Raw genomic sequence first — 7909 nt, 5'->3', positions numbered from 1 at the left:
AATAAATTTATTTATTTTATTTATTTTTGGCTACATTGGGTCTTCGTTGTTGTGCGTGGGGTTTCTCTAGTTGCGGCGAGCGGGGGCTACTCTTTGTTGCAGTGCACGGTCTTCTCATTGCAGTGGCTTCTCTTGTTGCAGAGCACGGGCTCTAGGCACGTGGGCTTCAGTAGTTGTGGCTTGTGGGCTCTAGAGCGCAGGCTCAGTAGTTGTGGCCCATGGGCTTAGTTGCTCCATGGCATGTGGGATTTTCCTGGACCAGGGCTCAAACCCGTGTCCCCCGCATTGGCAGGCGGATTCTTAACCACTGCACCACCAGGGAAGCCCCTGCCTCCACATTTATTGAATTATGGTGATGGGAGGTGACAGCAGTTTCCCCAAGAAAGAACATCACATGCTTTTGCTGTTTGTAACTGAATTTCAGTAGTTTTCATGAATAAAATTTTCTCAGTTTGATGTGTGCACTTGGTGAATTTCCAAGCACTGAAATAGTTGTTTGACAGTTTTGATCGCTTTCTCCAGCTTTGATAAATGATTTTTGGGAAGAGGATGTGTGGACTTGCTAACATGATCATGTCAAAAATCCAAATAGCAAGCATGCAGGCCTATCCCAGCGGTCAGGGGGCAGGCAGGGCGTGGGCGTCATGTGGCTCGTGTACCTGCTAAGCTGGCTGTTGCTCTTCATCCAGGTGGTCTTCATCCTGCTGGCCATCGTAGCCGGACTCTATTACCTGGCAGAATTGATAGAAGAATACACAGTGGCCACTAGTAGGATCATAAAATACATGACCTGATTCTCCACAGCTGTATCAATTGGCCTCTACATTTTTGAGTGCTTCCCCACCTGCATGATTGGCATGGGTCTCTGCACCAACCTTGTCTACTTTGGCCTCCTCCAGACCTTCCCCTTAGTCATGCTGACCTCGCTTAACTTCATCCTGTTGTGTGGGCTAATGGTGGTGAATCATGACCTAGAGTTTCAAGTTTTTGCAGAGGAATATTATCCTTTCTCAGAGGTCCTGGTTTATTTCACTTTCTGCCTGTGGATAATCCCATTTGCATTCTTTGTGTCACTGTCGGCTGGGGAGAACGTCCTAACCTCCACCATGCAGCCAGGAGATGACGTGGTCTCCAATTACTTCACCAAAGGCAAGCGGGGCAAATTCTTAGTGATCCTGGTTGTCTTCTCCTTCATCAAAGAAGCCATTCTACACAGTCGGCAGAAGATATACTGACCCACTGGGGAGGGGATGCTGGGGCAAGATCAGGAGAGTCAGGCCCCTGGGCCTCTGCACTAGGTGGGGGCCAGTAGCTAGAAGGCACCTTCCCCCCCGCCAGCCCTGGCCCTCCTTCCCTGACTCCCCCAGATGCCCCCATCCCCACCCTCCTCAGGAGGTTCAGCTTGGCTCAGATCTGATGCTGCCAGAGGCTGAGACTTCAGAGGGCACCAGGGAGGATGCTGTGCCTGCTTAGCCAGGAGGCCGTGGTCCACCTTTGGGGGGCAAAGGCTGAGCTCCTGTGGCCCTCCTGCCCCCTCCTGTGATGGGCCAGGAGTTCTGGCTCAGCCAGGGCAGGCAGGGCAGGGGCTGTGAAGCTGGAGAGCAGATGGTGATAATGGCTGTGGCAGATGGCCGTAGGGATGGGCCGTGGCTTAGCACTTGCAAGAGAAAGTTTTTGCTGTTGAACTGCGATTTCTGTCCAAGTGCTGATTGCCATTTGAATAAAGATGCTAGGTGGCACTGTTTGCCTTAATACCCTGAAAAAAAAATCCAGAGTATTTTTGTTGCAAGAATTCTCTTGCAGTGCTAGACATTGTTTATCTTTACTCACCATCCATTTCTACATTTATTCTTCTACTCCTTGTGAAGGGTGGGAAGGTTAAAAACTACATTTCCCAGAGACTTTTGCTCTTAGGAGTCTGGATTGATTGACTTGGGTTCTGCCAATGAGATGTGATTGCATGAGATATGGAAGGCAGAAGGGAGGAGGGTGCCATTCTCTTGGTAGAGATGGCACTGATGTGTAGGTTCTGGCAGATGTGAACTTTTGCAATGGCCCAAATCCATGTCCCACTCACTTTCACCCAGTTTCATGGGTGTGGCAGCTGTGACCTTGGCAATGGTTTTGTGCAGCTTCTTGATCTCTGGATTACAGCCGCTATGGCATGACTTTGAGGTCTAGTCATAGCCCCACTGACTTCAAATCTTAAAGTCCTTTCCATGATTTTGCAAGCAACTGATTCCCTGTATTAAATCCTTATCTGTTTTAAACATCTAGAGTGATTTCTATCTCCAGAACTACAACTTCATCTATACAATTATACTTTGGAGACTTTGGGATGATTAAACTCTTCTTTTAGGCAATGGTTACTGTCCCTTGAGGGGCTATTACCCAGGCCTGACTGAGAAAATCACAAATCACCCATAGTTCCTGGACTAGGATGTGGCAATCGTATGAGACTTGGATTATCTTCATTGGGCAGGGTTGATATGTATTTTATGTAGGTGTGGGCATTATTTAAAGTGTGTATATGGGAAAGGGGTTGTGAGAAGAGTTGTTTGTTGGTGAAATCTCAAACATTTCAGCTCAGATGCCCAGATCCCAGCTGCATGGAGCCTGGGAGGTGAGGATCAGCCCCTTCTTTGAGCTTCAATACTGGGAGGTTGGCTTGTCTCCCATCAAAACTCACATGATGGGGGAATTCTCCCAACACAGGAAAGGGTTCTGATCCTAGGGGCCCAGAAATAACACAGATTTGTCACAGCGGTAGTTGGATGAGAGCCTGGAAAGATGGGGAGGCCACATGGGGGAGCTAGGTTTAACACAGCCTTGGAAATTCATCTGGAAATGCCATGTTGGCTGGGGATCCAGGAGGACCCAGAGGTGGAGTAAGACATGAAGAACAGTTTAGGTGGCAGTGGGGTGATGATGATGAGTGAGAGTGTAGATTCCCCTCCCCATCTCCCAGAGCTCAGGGGTTCAAACCCATGGCCATATCATTCTCTGTTCCTCAATTTCCTCATCTGAAAAATGGGGATAATAGCTAGGCCATTAGGCTTTTGTAAGGATTAAATAAGATAAAGCAGGCACATGAGAGCAACCAATGCATTCATTTAAAACAAGAAGTAGGTCGAAGCAGGAGGTCAGAATTCATGTCCACTAGCAGGGACAGCCACCTAGAAGTCAAGTGGCACTCAGATGATAGCCATTCAGAGACAGGTAAATGACTTTTTTTTTTTGTCTTCTCATGCTTTATGAAGATAATATCATTACAACATTAAAACACTTGAAATTTTTTATCTTAAAAATTTCAAAATAGACCCAAAAATCAAGAGCATAATGTAGCACCCACCCAGCTTCAACTACCATCAACAACTTCTGCAATTTCATTATCATCTCCCCTTTTTTCTGGAGTATTTCAAAACAAATGCTAAACATCATGTTCTCCACTTGTACATACTTGCAGGTGTATTTACATCCAAACAGTCATTTTCCTACATAATCACACTTTCCTTTATCAAAAAATGTTTAAAGAAAAATAATTCCCCATACTCCCATTACTATTTAAACCACAGTGATTCCACTTCTCTTCCAGTTCTGCAGGAAGTGTGCAAGGCCCAGCTCCAAAGTTCCAAGCACAGGAACTCTCTCTTCTGTTTCTTCCCCCTCTTAACATTGTATCATGTTCAGTTCCATGTAGTCCCATTATCTTAACCAGGGGAGCTGGGTGAGTTAATATACCTTTAAAAATACCTTACAGACCATTTAGCTCTTATGAATATTGATGCAAAAATCTTCAACAAAATACTAGCCAACCAAATTCTGCTGCATATTAAAAGGATTACACCATGACCAAATGGAATTTATTCCCAGAATGCAAGGATGATTCAACATATGAAAATCAACCAATATATCACATTAACAGAATGAATAGGAAAAAAAACCCACACATGATCATTTCAATTGATGAAGAAAACCTTTTGACAAAGTCCAACACCCTTTCATGATAAAAACACTCAACAAACTAGGATAGAAGGGAACTTCCCCAACATGATAAAGGCTATATATGAAAAAATCTACAGTGGACATCATACTCAATGATGAAAGACCTAAAGCTTTCCCCCTAAGATCAGGAATAAGACAAGGATGCCTGCTTTTGCTACTTCTTTTCAACATAGTACTGGAAGTTCTGGCCAGAGCAATTAGGCAAGAAAAAGAAATAAAAGGCATCCAAATTGGAAAGGAACAAGTAAAATTATCTTTGTCCATATCTTATACATAGAAAATGCTAAAGATTCCACACCAAATAAACACACCCCAAAACCTATTAGTGCTAATAAGCAAATTCAGAAAAGTTATAGGATATGAAATCAACACACAAAAATCAGTTGCATACACTAACAATGAACAATCTGAAAAAAATACTTAGAAATTAACTTAACCACAGGGGGTAAAAACTTGCAGACCGAAAATTATAAAACACTGCTAAAAGAAATTAAAGAAGATGTAAATATGGAAAGACATTCTGTGTTCATGGACTGGAAGACAATATTGTTAAGATGTCAATGCTACTCAAAGCATTCTACAGATTCAATGCAATCCCTATCAAAATCCCAATGACTTTTTTGCAGAAATTTTTTAAAAAATCCTAAAACTCATATGGAATCTCAAGGGACTCCAAATAGCCAAAGCATTTTGAAAAAGAACAAAGTTGGAGGGTTCACACTTCCCTATTTCAAAACTTACTTCAAAGCTACTGTAACCAAAACAGTGTGGTACTGGCATAAAGATAGACATACAGACCAGTGGAAAAGAAATTCCAGGGACTTCCTTGGTGGCGCAGTGGTTAAGAATCTGCCTGTCAATGCAGGGGACATGGGTTTGATCCCTGGTCTGGGAAGATCCCACATGCCACAGAGCAACTAAACTACTGAGCCTGCACACTAGAGCCCATGTGTCACAAGTACTGAGCCCACACACCGCAACGACAGAAGCCCACACACTCTAGGGCCTGTGTGCTGCAACTACTGAAACCCACGCACCTAGAGCCCGTGCACCACGATGAAGAGTAGCCCCCGCTCGCCACAACTACAGAAAGCCCGTGTGCAGCAATGAGGACCCAATGCAGCCAAAAAAAAAAAAAAAAAGGTCCACATCAAAAAAATAAAATTCAATTAAAATAAAAAAATAAAAAGAAGAGTGTAAAAAAAAAAAAAAAGAAAAAAGAAAAGAAATTCCAGAAACAACCCCTTGCATATAAGGTTGATTGATTTTTGACATGGGTCCCAAGACCATTTAACAGAGAAAGGACAGTCTTTTCAACAAATGGCACTGGAAAAACTGAATATACAATATATGTCTGAACCCCTAAGGCCTGGCACAATTTATCAAATGAATGACATTTGGGTCAAAGACTCATCCTACGTTACACAATATGAATACGTGGGGGATGCCATGCCATTTACTCTGCTGTCAGCTGAGCTAAGTATGCCTAGGCAGGGAGTCACCTAACAGGGGATGGCTTTGCTCCTTGGTCTACAATCAGATAGCCACAGGCAGAGAGGAGACAGGATTCCAGGAGGAGGAGGGGCTTTTGTGAGCATGCAGAGCTCCTGAGCAAATAGCAAAAAAGGGAACCTAATAGAAAATAGCCTTTGAGCAAGTAGCTTTGGTAGCAAAAAAGGCTACCAAAGGGGCCACATCTAGGCCAGGTCCCAGCCCGGACACTTGTGCGCATGAGCATCCTGCCCCTTTGCCCTGGATGGGAGGAGTGGGGGACCTGGAGCCTTTGCTTATGAAGGTAAAGCGGGTTTCTTTCTTTTTTTTTTTTTTTTTTTTTTAAGATTTATTTATTGATTGATTGATTGCTACGTTGGGTCTTCGTTTCTGTGCTAGGGCCCTCTCTAGTTGTGGCAAGCGGGGGCCACTCTTCATTGCGGTGCGCGGGTCTCTCACTATCGTGGCCTCTCTTGTTGCGGAGCACAGGCTCCAGACGCGCAGGCTCAGTAGTTGTGGCTCACGGGCCCAGTTGCTCCGCGGCATGTGGGATCCTCCCAGACCAGGGCGCGAACCCGTGTCCCCTGCATTAGCAGGCAGACTCTCAACTACTGCGCCACCAGGGAAGCCCTAAAGCGGGTTTCTGAGAGGATATCACTTACGTTTGCCCCCAGCCTAAGGGTCACCCAGTCATTCTTGGCGGGGGGGTGCACCATGGGCACCCAGCATCCCAGTCTGACAAAGGCCTTCATTCTCCCATGTCTTACATCCTGGCGAAGGGTATAGGGTCCAGGGAGGGGGGATAATAAGGACAGCCTGGTCTCCACTGAGTCCTGAGCCCCTGCAGGACCCTGGCTGGAGGCCCTGGTGTGTGGGTCAGGAGACTGCTAAGGCCTGGTCAAGGTCCCTGCCTCCTGGAGCTGACATTCCAGGAGGAGACAAAGGTGCAAACGTGAATAAGCACAACATGCAGGATGCCACGGAGGAAGATAAAGCCAGGAAGGGGAACAAGTCAGGAGGGCAGAAGGGCCACTTCCCAGAATGTAACGGGTCTTGGGGGGTGGCTGCCGTAATTAGGCTTTGCCTCTGGGAGGGGGCTATGATCTGAAGTTTTGTGCCCCACCAAATTCACACATTAAATCCTAACCCCCAAGGTGATGGTGTTAGGATGGTGGGGTCTTTGTGGGTGATTCGATCATGAGGGTGGAGCCCCCCTGATAAGTGGCCTTATAAAAGAGACCCCAGAGAGCTGCCTCACTCCTCCTGCCATGTGAGGACACAGAGAGAGAAGAGGAAGCCGGTTCTCACTAGACACTGAATCTGCTGACACCATGGTCTTGGACTTCCAGCACCTTAAGAAATAAATATCTTTTGCTTATAAGCCTCCCAACCGTGGTATTGTTACAGCAGCCTGAATGTACTAAAGGAAAGAGTTTTGAGCTGAGGGGGTGTGACTTGCCTTGGGTCTAAGGATCCTACTGCTGCTGTTAGAGAAAAGATAGGGTGAGGGGGCTGGGGGAAGGCCAGTGAGAAGATGACTACAATAGTCCAGTTGGGAGGCAATTGGGTTCGAGCCAAAGAGGGGGCAGTCAGGAAGGCAGGAGGCCAAGGCTAGGTCTGGATCTGTCGTTTGCTCACAGATTGACAAATCAGATGGAGGGTGTAAGAAGCCAAAGGTGATAACTAAGGATTTTGCCCTGAGCCTGTTTTCTCATTTGTAAAACATGTAGCATAAGCCCCACATCCCGGGGTATTGGAAGGACTCGATGAGATGATGGAAGTCAAGTACCTGGCAACGTTGGAGGCCCAGTTGGAGCCCAAAAAGCAGCAGCCCTGCTTCTCTTATCTTTGCCAATCCCCTATTCCAGCAGCCTGACTGGCCACTTACTGTGCATCTTCTGGGTCTCCATTCAGGTGTCACATCCTCAGGGAATCTCTTCCTGATGACTATTCCAACACTGTCACGCATCATGGCTCCTCCAGTGACAGGTCCTCTGTCCCCAGCACCTATAAGAGTCCTTGCCTGTCTCCTTCCACCACCACCCTGTCTCCAAGTTCTAAGCTCCGTGGTCAATGCCTGCCTGCACCAGATTCCCACAGCCTTTTCTCTTCTCCCTCCTCAGGCCAGCCTCATATGAAGGCATGGAGTTGGGTGGGGGTTTGGAGTTTGGCCAGCTTGGGTCAGAAGGGGCCACCAATTCTCAGAGCATCTTCCTCTTATGTTCCTTCTCCCTTCTTTTCCCTAGCATCTCTCCCACTTAGACTGAATGGTGAGCCTAGGCCTGAGGGTTTCCTAGGACTTGGGACTCTCAGTGCTAAGACAAGGACAGACAGGCTGATTGGGCATCTTACTCCTACTGTGATTGAATGCCCTAAAAACTATTTTTTAATTTTGCAAGTAAAATTATGACAT

The 7909-nt window shown here is 46.2% G+C and overlaps 1 pseudogene; it reads left to right on the top strand.

The window, feature by feature from the left end:
- The first annotated feature begins 644 nt into the window (after window positions 1-644).
- On the top strand, window positions 645-1235 carry LOC118896467 (annotated as a pseudogene).
- The last annotated feature ends 6674 nt before the right edge of the window (window positions 1236-7909 follow it).

Source organism: Balaenoptera musculus, chromosome 6 (assembly GCF_009873245.2).
Source record: "Balaenoptera musculus isolate JJ_BM4_2016_0621 chromosome 6, mBalMus1.pri.v3, whole genome shotgun sequence".
Lineage (NCBI taxonomy): Eukaryota > Metazoa > Chordata > Mammalia > Artiodactyla > Balaenopteridae > Balaenoptera > Balaenoptera musculus.
The sequence above is the reverse complement of the archived record's forward strand: the minus strand, read 5'-3'. Positions and strand labels throughout refer to the sequence as shown.